This window comes from Lolium rigidum, chromosome 5 (genome assembly GCF_022539505.1).
Source record: "Lolium rigidum isolate FL_2022 chromosome 5, APGP_CSIRO_Lrig_0.1, whole genome shotgun sequence".
Classification (NCBI taxonomy): Eukaryota; Viridiplantae; Streptophyta; class Magnoliopsida; order Poales; family Poaceae; genus Lolium; species Lolium rigidum.
The window spans coordinates 109,818,411-109,837,578 of NC_061512.1; positions in this window are offsets into that span (position 1 = coordinate 109,818,411).

Sequence of the window (19,168 nt, forward strand, 5' to 3'; positions counted from 1 at the left end):
AAACCAAATTTTAACATGCTCTATGTATTCTTCACTAATAGGTGCAAAGTATATGATGCAAGAGCTTAAACATGAGCACAACAATTGCCAAGTATCACATTACCCAAGACATTTATAGCAATTACTACATGTATCATTTTCCAATCCCAACCATATAACAATTTAACGAAGAGGAAACTTCGCCATGAATATTATGAGCTAAGAACACATGTGTTCATTCGAACCAGCGGAGCGTGTCTCTCTCCAACACAAGCATGATGTAATCCAATTTATTCAAACACAAACAAAAACAAAAGCAAACAAACAGACGCTCCAAGAAAAAGCACATAAGATGTGATGGAATAAAAATATAGTTTCAGGGGAGGAACCCGATAATGTTGTCGATGAAGAAGGGGATGCCTTGGGCATCCCCAAGCTTAGACGCTTGAGTCTTCTTGATATATGCAGGGGTGAACCACCGGGTGCATCCCCAAGCTTAGAGCTTTCACTCTCCTTGATCATAGTATATCATCCTCCTCTCTTGACCCTTGAAAACTTCCTCCACACCAAACTCGAAACAACTCATTAGAGGGTTAGTGGACAATAAAAATTAACATGTTCAGAGGTGACACAATCATTCTTAACACTTCTGGACATTGCATAAAGCTACTGGACATCAATGGATCAAAGAAATTCATCCAACATAGCAAAAGAGGCAATGCGAAATAAAAGGCAGAATCTGTCAAAACAGAACAGTCCGTAAAGATGGATTTTATTAGGCCACCAGACCTGCTCAAACGAAAATGCTCAAATTGAATGAAAGTTGCGTACATATCTGAGGATCATGCTCGTAAATTGGCATAATTTTCTGAGCTTCCTGCAGGGCAGTGGGCTCAGATTCGTGACAGCAAAGAAATCTGGAACTGCGCAGTAATCCAAATCTAGTACTTACTTTACTATCAAAGACTTTACTTGGCACAACAAAACACAAAACTAAGATAAGGAGAGGTTGCTACAGTAGTAAACAACTTCCAAGACACAAATATAAAACAAAGTACTGTAGCAAAATAACACATGGGTTATCTCCCAAGAAGTTCTTTCTTTTTAGCCATTAAGATGGGCTCAAGCAGTTTTAATGATGCACTCGCAAGAAATAGTAGTTGAAGCAAAAGAGAGCATCAAGAGGCAAATTCAAAACACATTTAAGTCTAACATGCTTCCTATGCATAGGAATCTTGTAAATAAACAAGTTCATGAAGAGCAAAGTAACAAGCATAGGAAGATAAAACAAGTGTAGCTTCAAAAATTTCAGCACATAGAGAGGCATTTTAGTAACATGAAAATTTCTACAACCATATTTTCCTCTCTCATAATAACTTTCAGTAGCATCATGAGCAAACTCAACAATATAACTATCACATAAAGCATTCTTATCATGAGTCTCATGCATAAAATTATTACTCTCCACATAAGCATAATCAATTTTATTAGTTGTAGTGGGAGCAAATTCAACAAAGTAGCTATCATTATTATTCTCATCAAGTGTAGGAGGCATAGTATAATCACAACAAAATTTACTCTCAGCAGTAAGTGGCATCAAAAGACCACTATCATTATAATCATCAGAAATAGGAGGCAAAGTATCATCAAAGAAAATTTTCTCCTCAATGCTTGGGGGACTAAAAATATCATGAAAACCAGCTTCCCCAAGCTTAGAACTTTCTATATTATTGTCAACAATGGTGTTCAAAGCGTTCATACTAATATTACTACCAAAGCATGCAAAGAAGATTTCATAGGTTTTTTAATTTTCGCATCAAACAATCCATGTTTTAAATCAGGAAATAGAACAAGAAGCTCATTGTTGTCCATTATGCCAAACTAGTGTAAACAAGAAACAAAAAGATGCAATTGCAGGATCTAAAGGAAATAGCTTCGAGCACACACACGACGGCGCCGTAAAAATACTTTACCTCGAGACCGTAGTATGAGTGCCTTTTACCTTTCCTCCCCGCAACGGCGCCGTAAAAAGTGCTTGATGTCTACGTTCCCCCTCCTTTCCTGTAGACAGTGTTGGGCCTCCAAGTGCAGAGGTTTGTAGAACAGCAGCAAGTTTCCCTTAAGTGGATACCCAAGGTTTATCGAACTCGGGAGGAAGAGGTCAAAGATATCCCTCTCATGCAACCCCGCAACCACAAAGCAAGAAGTCTCTTGTGTCCCCAACACACCTAATAGGTGCACTAGTTCGGCGAAGAGATAGTGAAATACAGGTGGTATAAATAAGTATGAGCAAGTAGCAACGGTGGCAGAAAAGTGCTTGGCGCGTAATTGATGGTGGTAGTATTGCGAGCAAGATAGTAACGCAAGATAATAACAGAGTAACAAGCGTAGTAACTCAGCAGTATTTAGGAACAAGGCCTAGGGATTACACTTTCACTAGTGGACACTCTCAACATTGATCACATAACGGAACAGATAAATGCATACTCTACACTTTTGTTGGATGATGAACACATTGCGTAGGATTACACGAACCCTCAATGCCGGAGTTAACAAGCTCCACAATAATGCTCATGTTTAAGTAACCTTTAGTGTAAGATAGATCAACGCTACTAAACCAAGTACTAGCATAGCATGCACACTGTCACCTTCATGCATATGTAGGAGGAATAGATCACATCAATATTATCATAGCAATAGTTAACTCCATAATCTACAAGAGATCATGATCATAGCATAAACCAAGTACTAACACGGTGCACGCACTGTCACCTTTGCACACATGCAGGAGGAATAAACTACTTTAATAACAAATCACTAGAGTAGCACATGGATAAATTGTGATACAACATGCTGCAATCTTAAAGAGATATAAATAAGCACCTCACTATACCATTCAATGAGTAAGTATTCTGTGAAATCTAGCCTAAGAGACCCACACGGTGCACACACTGTCACCTTTACACACGTGGGACGAGGAGTCTCCGGAGATCACATAAGTAAAACCCACTTGACTAGCATAATGACATCTAGATTACAAGCATCATCATATGAATCTCAATCATGTAAGGCAGCTCATGAGATTATTGTATTGAACTACATAGGAGAGAGATGAACCACATAGCTACCGGTACAGCCCCGAGCCTCGATGGAGAACTACTCCCTCCTCATGGGAGCAGCAGCGGTGATGAAGATGGCGGTGGAGATGGCAGCGGTGTCGATGGAGAAGCCTTCCGGGGCACTTCCCCGCTCCGGCAGGGTGCCGGAACAGAGACTCCTGTCCCCCAGATCTTGGCTTCGCGATGGCGGCGGCTCTGGAAGGTTTTCGTGGGTTTCGTCAATTGGTCTCGGGTTTTCTGATCCAGGGGCTTTATATAGGCGAAGAGGCGGCGCAGGAGGGCTGACAGGGGGTCGAAGGGCTGGCCAAACCCTAGGGGGGCGCGGGCCCCCCCTAGGCCGCGCCAGGGCATGGTGTGGTGGGCCTGTGCCCCCCCTCTGGTCCCTCTCGTGTGTTCTGGATGCTTCCGGGGATTCTAAGATCTTTGGCGTTGATTTCGTCCGATTCCGAGAATATTTCGTTACTAGGATTTCTGAAACCAAAAACAGCAGAAAACAGAACTGGCACTTCGGCATCTTGTTAATAGGTTAGTTCCAGAAAATGCACGAATATGACATAAAGTGTGCATAAAACATGTAGATAACATCAATAATGTGGCATGGAACACAAGAAATTATCGATACGTTGGAGACGTATCAGTAATCATCCTATGGGAACATCAGTTATGCAAATCAGTGCATAACTAAAGGAATCCAGCCAAGAATGAATTCATAGTTAGCCTAACCCACACACTAAGCACCTACAGCTAGCTAGGCCATCAGACTATAGACAAATCTTTGTCTATATAATTTCTCAACATCAAAAGCCACTGGAAGTCCAGTATTGGATCAAGCCAGTGAGCAGTTGTTCAAATCCAGCAAGCAATTACCAACTAGAGCAAGCCACAGAAGAAGGGAGCTACCCTTGACAGCATCACAGTGCTGCCAGGGCTACCTCAACCCACAGCCAGCACAAGAACCCACACATCATTATCCATTTGGATTCAGTAGAGGGCTAGGGTACACAACTGAGTGTTGGCATCCATCTAGCCCTGTCACAATTAATTGGATGATCACAACTGCAAAGCAGCTCACATCACTTATCCACTTCAGTATAATTCAGGCAAATACATATAAGTGAACTAAACAAACAAATCAAAGCACCAGGGCTTTGCAGTGATCCAATGGATCACTGCAAGCAACAGCAGATGCTTAAGCCAACAACAGTACACACCAGGTTAAGCACCGTATGAAGCACAAACAAGACTGGTGAACACCGGTGAGTCACAGAGAGGAGCACACACTTGCTCACAAGCAAGTAATGATCCATTGATCATCAAAGCATCACTTACTTTTGCTACGGATCACTATAGCCAAGCATAGTATCATCACAAGGCCCGGATAATTAAATTAACCATATAATTGAACAATTGCATCACGAGATAAGTGAATAGAGCTTTATAATTGTATCCGAAGCACTCCATCAAGTGATGGAGTTGTTAATGCAACTAGATTAGGCTCAATTGAGCATGTCCAGGAATTAGAGAACATATAATAGCACATACGGAGCACCGGCACTTGCCAAAGGCAAGGATCATCACGAGAATGATCAAGCCAAGAGCAATCCATGGCATATACAGGAAAGGAATATTATACAGAGAATCAGCAGGAATCACTAAAATTACACAGAGCACCACAGCATGCTCATAAGCAATAGTTCATGAGTTGCAACAGTAAGCAATTGAGCAAGAACAACACAGCACAGCAAGCTAGAACCATGGCAGATGCACAGCAGCAACACAGTCACACAGCATAGCAGCAGGCGCACAAGCTAGCAAGCCGCGGCGAGCGCGATCGGCACGGCCAACATCTCCACATGGGGAATGAGGCCGGTAGTCGAGCCGGACGCAAGGGAGAAGAGAACGAGGAGAGGAGGATGAACTAGCAGTAGAGAAGGAAGAAGGAAAAGGATGGCGGCGCACATACCTAGAGCGGAGCACTACGGCGTCACCATGGCGGTACGGCGGCACAGCCTGGCCACGGCAGCGCCAAGCCATGGCCAAGCCAGGCGGTCGCCGAAGCACGGAGGCTCCAGCACAGGCACGGCGAGGCACACGGCCTCGGCACCAGGAGCGTCGGCGGCGACGAACTCGCCGCGGCACACCACGGCGAGCGAGCGAGAGGCGATGGGGACGCGTCGAGGAAGCGGCGAAACACGGATCGGCGCGGTGGATCCGAGCGCCGTCGAACGGCGGATCATATGCGCCGCATCTCGCCGGCGGCGATGGCCGGAGTCGGCCGGAACAATTCGGCAAAGGGGGCGGCGACGCGCGCATCGCCAGAGCGAGTAGGGGATTAGGGTTCGAGAGTGAGGGAGGACGACGAAGCGACTGGGTCGGTTGGACCGAGCCCACTGGGCTGGTACAACCTAACCAGCCTCGGCCGCTCGACGAGTGGGCCGAGGGGTATTTTGGACATTTCCAAAACACCCATTTAAATGAGAATTTCCAAGAATTTTATAAAATAAGATACAACTCTAAAAAAATAAGTAAAAATATGAAAATTAATCAGCATAAAATTCTCTATCTAAATAAATATCAAAGAGAATTTTTGAAGACAAATAAGAATAAGTCTTCATTTGATGATTTAAATAATCATTTAAATCACACATATAATTTTCAATAATAAAAATAAGTCCATTAATGTATTTGGACTTTAAAAACACCTTGACAACATTTCAAGGTTGTATTTTACTTTAAATCAAGTATCCCCAAATTATTCTTAGTATTAACCTCTTACATGAAATAATAACGACATCGGAAGGGGGGAACAAACCCTAAAAATGGAATCATGCATAATTGCTTCTTTAACCATTGCCCTTATCGGACAATGATGCTATTTTTCAGAACCGAGAGGACAAGGGTCAGTCCACACCATCCAACTCGCAAAACTTTGCGGTGTTCGAGCAAGTTCATCGCTTGCTCATGTCATTTGAGTATTTTTATCAAATTACTTGCAAAGTACTATGATTATCACTATTGCATAAAAACCAAAACCACTATTTTCATAACTATGAATATGACTATGTGGTGGGCAATGGAACCATGGATTGTGTTGATATGGTGGAGGTTCCATTGCAAGGGTTTGTATCCATCTAGGATTAAACAACAAATGTCGCCGAGTGATTCTTGTGCTCGTAATACCCGTGTTAACCATAAGATCTGGAGTGGGACGGAATAGTCAACCGTATTTCCACCTCTTGTACATCAACGGATTCGCTTACCGTAGACGGTTGTATCTTGCGGAGCAATTGGTGGGTGGGGAGCCCCTTCTAATTCCCCACGGTATAGCTGTTGCTTACCGTAGACGGTTTCTGCTTGCGGAACAATTGGTGGGTGGGGATCCCCTTCTAATTCCCCACGGTAATGTGGTCTATGATGGGTTGCAGCTACCGGCGAAGGAGTTTGGTTCAATCCCGGACTCGTCGTCGTGGTCGGGGTCCACCCCGAAATTACGGGAATAATGGGACCGGCGAGGACCCAGGGTCGGGGTTTGCAACAAAGGGTGGGTGTGCGAGGTAGCGGAGGAATATGATTGACTATGACCTTATACCGGGCCTCACACCGAAGGAAGTGTGGACGGGAAAGCTGCCCGGTTGGCACCAAGGTTAAGATCTCTTATGGGTAAAGCAACACACCTCTGCGAGTGTAAAGAAGCTGTGACCTGTCACTCCCTGTTCCGGGATAAGGAAGCTGCGAACGCGGCCGGAAAGGAGCTCCATGAAGTTCTAGTAAACCGGTGAAGGCTGACGGACATAGCTCTTTGAAATAAAAGCAATCTCTTGAAGAAATGTTTACCAAAATGTGCATTGGGATTAGACTTTCTGGTCTAATATCGTAGCTAGTGCATTAAACACCTCTTATCTATAATGAACTTGTTGAGTACGCTCGTACTCATACCACTCTTAAATCCCATGCTTAGATTGTCTGAATCGTCTGGAGGAGGACTACGACAACAATGAAGGAGCCGAGATCATCGGCTATGAAAAACCAGACCTCTCTGGAGGTATAGAAGGCGTATACTACCTCATCGTCTACGGATCCAGGGAGGCTTCCGGAGGAGATCAAGCCTAGAGACATCCAGTAGTAGTAGTAGCCGAGCAGCCCAAACTCTTAGTATTTAGCTGCTCGAGGCAATAAATGTATAATTTAATGAGACTCTTATATTGTAAGCTAAGTTGGGTTCGCCTCGAACCCAGGAGTATCCCTCTTAGGACCCAAGAGGAGCTCCAAGATGATATATGTTTGATGCTTGTAATAATAAGTGAATGAGTTATGGACCCTGCTATGTTCTGTTGTACTACTCTGAGGGATGTAATATTTGCGGAATGGTACTGTAATATCCCAGGTAATGGGGTTACAAAAATAGAGGAAATAGATGTGTGCATTGCATTCATGCATAGAAAATCTAGGGAATTTTCGCGCTTTAAAGTAAAACAGTCACAAGATATCGAAGTTTCACTTGACCTTGGTGGAATTGAAGTAGCTCATCAAGTCAAGCGCTATAAACCTCAATGTGACTTTGTTAAAACCTTATTTTGGGAAGAGATGATTTGATCTAAGGGGTTAGATCAAATGGAACTAATAATCAACACAACAACACTTCAATCATTGATCAACTGCTTGATCTCATAACAGATCATAATATGGTAATCATTGCCATAACATAGGAACATTAGGATATTTTTCAAGACAATTCCTAGAGAGAGAACCTAATTATGTTAAACCTAGATATTGATGATCACATCAACCTCTATGGAGCCTAACCCTAGGTTAGTATCAAACATCTTCCCAAATGAGAGAGACCAATCATACTAATTCTAGCCTTACCTAATTAAGAATCAAGGATAAACTTTGAACTAAAAGTACTAGGTAAACCAGTTCATCCTGGAGTGGTGAGACAACCTAACATCATCACATGGAATAAGATTATATCCATGGATTGATAAGGAAAGGAGGAGTGATGACCCACAAGTATAGGGGATCGCAACAGTCTTCGAGGGAAGTATTACCCAATTTATTGATTCGACACAAGGGGAGACAAAGAACACTTGAAAGCCTTAACAGCGGAGTTGTCAATTCAGCTGCACCTGGAAACGAGACTTGCTCGCAAGAGTTTATCGATAGTAACAGTTTTATAGCAAGTAGCAGTAGTGAAATAACGAGCAGAGTAACAAAGACAACGGTAGTGATTTTAGTAAAACAGCAGGATTAAAATACTGTAGGCACGGGGACGGATGACGGGCGTTGCATGGATGAGAGAAACTCATGTAACAATCATAGCAGGGCATTTGCTGATAATAATAAAACGGTATCCAAGTACTAATCAATCAATAGGCATGTGTTCCAATTATAGTCGTACGTGCTCGCAATGAGAAACTTGCACAACATCTTTTGTCCTACCAGCCGGTGGCAGCCGGGCCTCAAGGGAAACTACTGGATATTAAGGTACTCCTTTTAATAGAGTACCGGAGCAAAGCATTAACACTCCGTGAACACATGTGATCCTCACATCGCTACCATTCCCTCCGGTTGTCCCGATTTATGTCACTTCGGGGCCATTGGTTCCGGATAGCGACATGTGTATACAACTTGCAGGTAAGATCATAAACAACGAATATCTTCATGAATCAATAACATGTTCGGATCTGAGATCATGGCACTCGGGCCCTAGTGACAAGCATTAAGCATAACAAGTTGCAACAATATCATAAAAGTAACATCTACGGATACTAGGCACTATGCCCTAACAATCTTATGCTATTACATGACCAATCTCATCCAATACCTACCATCCCCTTCGGCCTACAGCGGGGGAATTACTCACACATGGATGGGGGAAACATGGCTGGTTGATGGAGAGGCGTTGGCGGTGATGGCGGCGATGATCTCCTCCAATTCCCCGTCCCGGCGGAGTGCCAGAACGGAGACTTCTGGCTCCCGAGATGAAGTTTCGCGATGTGGCGGCGTTCTGGAGGGTTTCTGGCGACTTCGACTTCTCTCCGTGCGTTTTTAGGTCGAGGCGAATAAGTAGTCCGAAGGAGGGCGTCGGAGGCCGGCCGAGGGGGCCACACCATAGGGCCGCGCGGGCCCCCCCTAGGCCGCGCCGCCTTATGGTGTGGGGCCCTCGGGCCTCCACTTGATTTGTCCTTCTGGCTCCCCCAGTATTCTGGGAAAATAGGGCCTTTCGTCAAAATCCCGAGGTTTTTCCTGAAAGTTGGATTTCTGCACAAAAACGAGACACCAGAACAGTTCTGCTGAAAACAGCGTTAGTCCATGTTAGTTGCATCCAAAATACACAAATTAGAGGCAAAACAATAGCAAAAGTGTTCGGGAAAGTAGATACGTTTTGGACGTATCAACTCCCCCCAAGCTTAGCTTATTGCTTGTCCTCAAGCAATTCGGTTAACAAGCGAGCGATAAAAGAACTTTCACGAACACATTTGTTCATATGATGTATATATTCTCATGATATGGCTAATACTTAAGCAGTTCATAATAAGGTACATGCAAATAAGATCATCTAACAGACTATGTCAATCATGAAGAGGTACCAACAATTAATAATAAGCATCATGAATCATGTATATAAGCGAGGATTGCAATGTTCATAAGAGAGTATGATAAAGTGGTATCTCGCTTGCCTCGTATTTGATTGGCAAAACATAAATGCCCGGGCACCTCCGGAGTTCATAGAAAGACTAGAAGTAGTGATTGTCAAAGATAAAAGCATCAAAGTTATACCACAATCAATCATATTTTGAGACAAGCATATTACACTAAGAATGACGAGTTGTGCTCTCAAGAAAGTGCTCAAAGAAAGGATGGAGACACAACATAAAAGTAAAAGATTGACCCTTCGCAGAGGGAAGCGAGGGATTAACATGCGCTAGAGCTTTTCATTTGTAAAGCAGGAGTAAAATTATTTTGAGAGGTGTTTGTTGTTGTCAACGAATGGTAATGGGTACACCAACTACCTCGCCAACCGGACCCCCAAGAGCGGCTCCCATGAATTATTTGCATTTTTATGTGGCACTCCTCCCAACCTTTCTTACACAAACCATGGCTAACCGAATCCTCGGGTGCCTGCCAACAGCCACATACCATGAAGGAGTGCCTTTTTACTTTAGTTTTATTATGATGATGACACTCCCCCCAACCTTTGCTTACACAAGCCATGGCTAACCGAATCCTTCGGGTGCCGTCCAACAATCACAAACCATGGAGGAGTGTCTATTTAAATTAATTAATTCGGGACTCGGGAATCCCATTGCCGGCTCTTTTTGCAAAATTATTGGATAAGCGGATGTGCCACTATTCCATATGAGAGTCCGTCAAAAGTAAATGACAAGGTTGAAAGCTAAACACCACATACTTCCTCATGAGCTATGAAACATTAACACAAATTAAGAAGCATTTTGAAGGTTTTAAAGGTAGCGCATGAGAATTTACTTGGAATGGTTTGAAATGCCATGCATAGGTATTTATGGTGGACACTCTGGAATAACTTGGTTTTCATGTGTTTGGAGGCACGAGCAGCGTTCCCGCTCAGTAAAAGTGAAGGCTAGCAAAAGACTAGGGAGCGACAAACCAAGAGAGCAGTGAATCGTCATAATCATGCTTGCGGCAAAATAAATTAACCGAGGCATAAAAGTGATACAAGAACTCGAAGCAATGTAAATCATTGAGGCTTAATTGACTCTTGTTCAGTCATATGCATGCGTGAGCATGTGCCAAGTCGATATAAATGAATTATTCAGAGGAGGATACCACAATGCCATACTTACTTATGAATAAAACAATGCAAGCAAACATCCATGACATGCTACTCATATTAATAGATTGGGGCTAAACATGAGAGATCATGAACTACTAGACTTTCTTAAATAACATATACCTCACATGAACCAACTAAGCATGCTCACATGGATGAGTATATGTACAAAAATGCAAACAAATAGAGCTCATACCAGCCTCTCACCACAATCAGATTGTCGTAGATCGTCATTATTGCCTTTTCACTTGTGTAGCTTGGATAATATGAAATGAAAACCACGCTCCAGCCACCGAAGACCGTTGAACTCATGATGAACTTTACAAACCAAAGAAGAACAGCAAATATTTTTGGTGTTTTCGAATTTGAGAACAAGAACAAAAGGAAACAAGCAAACTAAGCAAAATCTTTTTGGGTTTTCTTATAGCAGACTAGCAATAGCAAATAAAGTGAAACAATTGCAAGAAACCAAGATAAACAAATGATGAAGAGAAACAAAAGAAATATTTTTGGTCTTTTTGTGTTTTAGGAAAGAAACAAAGTGAAAGCAGGAAATAGCAAACTAAAAGAAACACAGAAAAGCGAGATGGCAGAAATCTGCCAAAACCTGACAGCAGTACAGAAATTGATTTTTACAAAAATCTTACGTTGCTCAGTTCAAAAAGTGTTCAACTAATGAAAGTTAGATAACATCCTGGGGAACATGCACAAAAATTGGCTTCGCAAAATAACGTTCTGGCTGTGCGCACGAATTTTTACGGTAACAGACCAGAATCTGTTTTCAGGCAGCACTTCCCCAAATATCATCTTCCTCTCATTAGAAAACCACTCAAAGAGACTAAACAAGTATATACAAGTATCCAGCAATCATAATATGCAAAGAATGAGTGATGCTGGTATACCTCCCCCCAAGCTTAGGCTTTTGGCCTAAGTGGAGTTCAACCCTATCGAGGGCCTGGGTTCCACGCCGGTGGATCATACGTGGAGTAGTCATAATAAGGTACCGATGCAGAAGAAAAGCGTGGGGGTTCCTCATACCCAGCTTGTGGATGCGAAGAGCTTGCTGCATCGGATGACGAGTCGAGGTGTTCCTCGACCTCATCCGTGTTGTCTCGTGCACGATGGCTTCCTCCCTCGATGTATGCGTTAACCGCACTTTTCGTGACTGACCAATCCTCCCTGGAATCAAAGTTAAACGAGAGAAGGTGCAGGCAATCCTACTAATTTTTCAACTTTCTTAGTCCTTGTCCAAGATTTCTTGTAAAATGTTATTCTATAAGACAGGTTCCCTAAATTAGACGAACTAGAAAGAAATTCATGCTTAATCATGGAAGCTATGTCAAGTTTCTCCATGGGGAGCGGAATATCAAGATGGTGAGGTCCTACATTATGCATAGCTAATAAGCGAGAAGCGATGAGACCTCCACAAATTCCTCCCTTGTCACGGTTAATGGCAAGTCTGTTGGCTATCAAAGCTCCCAAGTTATAAGTCCTATTACCTTGTAATGCAGCAGCTAGAAAGGCTAGATCCGGGATAGTTACTTTACCTCCATTCTTTCTCGCTAGAACGCACTTGGTAATGAAATAGGCGAAGTAATGAATAGCTGGGAAATGAATACTACTGATTTTACCATCATCCTCTGAGAAGCTCCTCCCATGACAAATCATCTTGAAGAGGTCCAAAAGCTCTTGCGGCGATCCCTTTATCTTCTCGCATGATCCCCATTGCGGCACTCTGATTGCTGCACAAAAATCACTAAATGTCAAGTTGACGGTTTTATTATAAATTTTGTACTGAACCATGGGGTTAGATCGTGACCAATTGAATTTAAAATCTTGCACTACCGACATAGTCGGTTTCACATATTGGCATGGTTCCCCATCAACAAAATCATCCAATCCTGCACGAGAGATTAAATTTTGGACGTCCTGCAAGATCCCCGCACTTCTCATGAAATCCGCACACGGATAGTAAGTGGGATATACTCCTTCTTCTCGGTGAACTCTCATGACCTGTGGCACCTCCAACTCATGTTGGTTGAGTTGGTGCCTACCTCCTTCCATTTTCGGAGAGCAAATGTGCCAAATTTCAAACAGAAATCTGGGCTGAGCAAAGAGATCGAAAAATCCTGAGCTCTTGAGCAAAAACGCGAGTGAGAGAAAGTTGGTTCGAGTTTTTTCGGGAGAGAGAAGATGCTGGGAGAAAGAGATGATGTAGTGGGGCAAGGAGGGGCCCACACCACATGGTGGCGCGCCCCCCTCCTTGGCCGCGCCGGCCTGTGGTGTGGCACCCTGTGATGCCCCACAGGTCATCCTCTGGTGCTCCCAGGTGCCTCGTCGAAAAATAGGACCAACGGTGTAATTTTCGCGAATTTTTGAAAACTTTGAAAAATGCACTTTTCTGGGTATTAAGTTTATTATTACTGGCCAGGAAAATTTTTGAAATCTCAAATCAACTAAGAAACTTTGCAAATTAAAAATGCTACAGCAACTAAAGCAAGTGGAGGAAGAAAGAGATGTTGTTTACCTCCTCTATGCATATAAAAAGGTATTTGTTAACAAGGTTGATCAAGTCTTGCCACCAAATAAATTTTACATAGCATATGAAGAAATAAACCTCAAATCAATCATGTTACTGTAACATCCCTGTTTTAGCTAAATCTATTTAGGGTTGTTTATGCATCATGAACATCATGTTTATTTTTCCTAAGAAAAATGCATTGAAGTTAAATTTGGAAAACCCTAATGTGTGCAATTTCTCCTCTGCTTAAAATTCTCCCAAAATGTTCAAACTCTCAAAACCAAAAAAATGAACTCCCAAATAATACTAGGAAGGGCCACAAAATATTATTCCTAAAGTTAAAGAGTTATTTCCTAACTCCAAAAGGTTGCAAAACAGAAAAATACAATTGGTTTTGCCCCTATTTTAATTCTTCCTGAGAAATCCCTCAAGTGCAGCGGGCTTTTGGGAAAATTCTCCCTTGTCTTCTACCTTGGACAGGCAGGTAGCTGCCTGGCAGCACCTGGTGCCCCGTTCGGCCACCTCCTGCTTGCCGCCTCGAGGCTGGGAGACGTCCTGGCGTTCCCTCGCGCTCGCCACGACCTCCTCCCCACTCTCCCCAACTCGCCCTCTCTCTCTCTAACGCGAGACACACGCGAAAACCCTAACCAGAGCCCGCCGGCCACCACCTTGCCCCGCAGCTTCGGCCATCCCCGAGCCCCGACGAGCACTCCATCCACACCGCCGTGTCCTCCTCCATCTCCTGGCCAAAGGAATCGGCCGGGGATGCCCCCAATCGATGGGGGCATCGCCTTCCTCTCCGCGTCCGGCCGCCGGCAACCGGCCCGATGCTGGCGCTGCAGGCCACCCCCGCCCCCGATGTTGCCTCCATCAACTCCACGGTGAGCTCGCCATCCTCCTGGACCCTCCGTTTCCTCCCTCTCCCTCTAATTCGCCGTTGCGTCGCACGTCTGCGACCGCCGCCGCTCGGCCTCGCTGCCGGCCATGCCCCGTCGACCATTAGCTAGTGGTGACACCTCCGTTTGGTTCGCGTTGATATTCCGCATCCAGCACACACGCTCACGTTGCCCCGCATGGATTCTTCCGTTTTGTCCGTGCGTGATCAGAGAGAAAGAGAGAGCTACAGCAAAGTTCAGTTTAACAAAAGAACAAGGGAGCTTCGACCATGTCAGTTCAGTAACGTGTTCAGCAAACTAATAATCCTTCTAAATGCCTGGAGCTAATTCTACTTAGTGGTGGCCATGTTTAATCCTTGTACATACACGTCCTTGTACTTGAGATCACTGAATACATCCATTGCTGGTCTGTTCCTCGCTACTGAAATCTCGTTCCTGTTATGCAAAATACATGCCAAACTGAACCATCTCAATTCGAATTTCAATGACCAGCTGGAAGTTTATATCAGTACTCAGAGTACTAGCTGTAGCTCAGTGCAGTGCTGACGCTCAGGTTTTAAAGAGAACCACTAAATCCACGGAAGCCATGAGGCTAGCCTAGTTTTTCAACCGGTTGCAGTGTCTATGTTTTAGTGTACTGGCTACACATACTGAAGCTCTAAACTAAGTGCTGCTTATAAGTGCTAGGCGAGACAATTTAGAGAATGTTTTGTGAGCTCTCTATGCTGGAAGTAGAGCCTGTACATGACCCGTCGGTTAACTGCGTCACCGACCTTCAATTAAACACACTGGACCCAGTTCGACTAAGCTCAGTTTACTCCTATTACTTTCTGGCTGAATCTTTGCGACTCAATCAATACTGCTATTGGTTAAGTTGTTCCAGGTTTTCATATCAGCAAGAGGAAGCTAGTTTATTTATGCCTGGCTTGGGAAATTGAACCAACTAGCAGTTTTAGGTTCTCTTAGCTATATACGTTAGCAACCCTGTAGCAAGTAAGTTGAATAACTTGAGTGATCAGGCCGTTACATGAAGCTTGAATTTGGTTTAGCTAGACCGACACAACTACAGTGTGTTGTTCTGTCCAATAAAAGTCCAGAAATGAGTGAATTTCTAAAATTCACAGGATATTCATATAAAATCATAAAAATGCAAAGTAAGATACCAAATTCTTCATAAAAATGAGATCTACAATTTTGTTACAAAATCATGCATTGTTAAACAACTTTAAACCCTAGTTGTTTTAGAAGAACTTAATCAATCCCTCTGAGGTTCCGGAACTACTAAACCTAGTCCCGTCGAACCCCAGTTAAAATGATGATGTCTTAGGGTTAACTTCAGTACCTAATTACCATGTCATATCATCATTCTTGTATGCGCATTGCATCGATGCCATGTGTTGATTGTTCTTTTACCTTTCCGGTGTTTGCCTCTTCGCGATCGATAGAGCATGTGCCGAGACGATGAAGATCGACAGCACCGCAGGTCAATGTCTGTCCACCGACGAACAAGTCAAGCATGGGATCTCCAAAGATCCATATTGGTTTGTCAGGGACAAAGGCAAGCCCTAGCCTGGTTCATATTATGATTTCGAAATGCTTTTACTTCTGGTTCCTACATATTGCATACGATTCCAATATGTTTTATCGGCAGTTATAGTTATCCTATGTGTGTTGCATTTATCATCCTTGTAGCCTAAATACTGCGATCCACTGCTCCCAGCAAGACTAGGTTTGAGCTATGTGTGCATCGCTAGAGCCATTATATCGAATATGCTTAGCCATGCTTAGTTGACGAATTCTGATCCATCCGGTTGATGAATCAGAGCTGCCAGTGAACCTAGTAAGGCAGGATGACGTGGTAAGATCAATGATGATAATAAACCTGTTAAAGGCTTGGATGGGCCGCCACATGGGGATGTGGTGATTTGACTCGTTCTCGCCGATACTAGGACCTGAGTTCTCGCCTTCGGAACCAAGACTGAGCGTACAGCCACACGGGGCCCATGGGAACCCCTTGGCCCGAACTTGCCTAGCTTACCCATGAGTCAATTAGTTTGCGAGTTCCATTTGGCATTCTGCATGGCGAAGGCGTGGAAAAGGTTTTCAAAGGTGCATCATACAGGGCGTGGCCGGGGTGAAGGATGCTGGAGGCATTGAACTGGATCCCCTGCACACAATGACCGGGACCGCCTCGGAGAATGGCTACCTACGATGACGGAGTTTCCCAGTTAGATTGACTCATGGAATAGGCGAAGCAAGGGAAAGGTTTTGGTCGACCACCCTCTGCCGGCACGCCAAGGAAGCGTGTACATGACGGCACTAAGAGTCGGTCGGCGCGTGTGGGTAAAGTTGTACACCCCTGCGAGGTAAATCTTTTCGAAAAGCCGTGTCCACGGTTACGGACGACTTGGTGATGGATTCTGTGATCATAGACAACTTGAACCTAATCGTAAAACTTGATGTCAATGTGTGATAAGGATCCTTCCTCAGGGTATCGAGGGGGTGCTCCTAGTGGATAGGTTCAGCATATGATGAAGATTCGGTGGATTCAATATGATGATCAGTAGAGCTAGTGATATCGCTCTCTTATCCCCTTTTAAAATGATCTGAATAGACGAGCTTCTGCTCCCTCTTGTTTATAAAGGAAAACTGGCTTCTCGCAAAACAAGCTCCACATAAAGCCTCGTATACCAGCTTTGCTAACAGGTTGTACTAAGTCTTGCCGAGTCCCTGTACTCAGCTTTGCATGCTTTGTTTCAGACGAAGACTCTCCAACGAGATGAAGGTTTCTAGGTCGACATCGACGAGTAGCTTGGGATTCCCAGGTGGCAGCACTGGAATCTATGGGCCGGGACGTCGCCGTTATGCTCCCGGCCTCTTAGGCCTTTTGCTATCTTGCTATTTAGAATAGCATAACTTCGCTTCCGTTGATTGATGAAATGTCGGGTCGGTGACCTCTCGCTTGTAATACTTTGGTTCTTCGCTCAGTTATGAGCTTGTATTACTCTTTGAGTCGTAGAGTCACTGTTGTGTTACCGATTCTCACCCTGTAGGCCCTAGAGATCTAGGTTAGGCTTATGCCAGATGGTGATCTGGGTTTGTCTAGCCTACGTCCTCCGGGGTCGCCACAGTTACCTTGAATTGTATTGATATGGATCCAATCACAAGAGTTTGATATTCTTCTTTAGGCTCATATATAGGGCAATCGATAGTTCCAACTTTGATAGTTCTCACATGAGAAATAGTATTAACTCCGCATGCTTTTTCAATCCTCTTGGGGAAATAGACGGTGTGTTCCTTATCATCAACATTGAAAGTAACCTTTCCTTTATTGCAATCAATAACAGCCCCTCGCGGTGTTAAGAAAAGGTCTCCCAAGAATAATAGACATATTATCGTCTTCGAGCATTTCCAACACAACAAAATCAGTTAATATCAAGCAGTTATTAGTAACTTGAACAGGAACATCCTCACATATACCAACAGGAATAGCAGTAGATTTATCAGCCATTTGCAAAGATATATCAGTAGGTATCAACTTATCTAAGTAAAGTCTCTTATAAAGAGAAAAAGGCATACCACTAACACCGGCGCCCAAGTCACATAGAGCAGTTTTAACATAATTATTCTTAATAGAACAAGGAATAGTAGGTATACCTGGGTCGCCCAACTTCTTTGGAACTTTTCCATTGAAAGAGTAATTAGCAAGCATAGTGGAAATTTCCTCATTGGGGATTTTCCTTTTGTTAGTAACAATATCTTTCATATACTTTGAATAAGGAGGCAATTTAATGGCATCAGTCAAAGGGATTTGCAAGAATAAAGGTTTCATCCAATCACAGAATTTATTATAGTGTTCTTCTTCCTTTGATTTTAGTTTCTTAGCAGGAAAAGGCATTTGCTTTTGCACCCAAGGTTCTCTTTCATTACCATGTTTCTCAGCAATAAAATCTTCTTTAGTATACTTTTTATTTTTAGCATGCTTTTCGGGTTCTTTTTCAACCTCTTCTTTATCGGGAGTATCATTCTTATCATTATCGTTATCATGTTCATTACCACTTTCGGTTTTAGCATCGAAATAGAAATACTATTAGGATCATTAACAGGTTCAGAGGATTCTACAACATTCTTATGTTTCTTTTTCTTTTTCTTAGATGGAGCACTAGTTTTAGTTTGTCGAGAATCTTGTTCAATTCTTTTGGGATGCCCTTCAGGATATAGAGGATCCTGGGTAGAGACACCACCTCTAGTTGTTACTTCATAAGCATGTTTTTCTTTAGCATTATTTCCTAACAAGTCATTTTGCACTTTAGTGAGTTGATCAATTTGAGTTTGAACCATATGAAAATGTTTAACAAGCATCTTAACATCATTGGAGGTTCTCTCCACAATATCATGCAATTCACTAATAGCTTGAGAATTTTCCATTAGATGATTCTCTACTCTCATATTAAAATTTTCTTGCTTAACAATATAATTATCAAACTCATCTAAGCATTGCGCATGAGGTTTTGAATACGGAATATCTTCCCTAGTAAAGCGTTGAAGGGAATTTACCTCAATCATGGATGAAGGGGGAATTATCTCACACATATCTTCTATTGGAGGTAGATTCTTCACATCTTCAGATTTAATACCTTTCTCCTTGAGAAACTTCTTGGCTTCCTTCATATCTTCATCATTCAATTTAATTAAACCCCTCTTCTTCACTATTGGCGTTGGAGTTGGTTCGAGCGTAGTCCAATCATCATAATTCCGGCCTATTTTAGCCAATAATTCTTCGAGCGTCGTCCGGAGTTCTCTTCCTGAAAACACAACCAGCACAACTATCCAGGTATTCCCT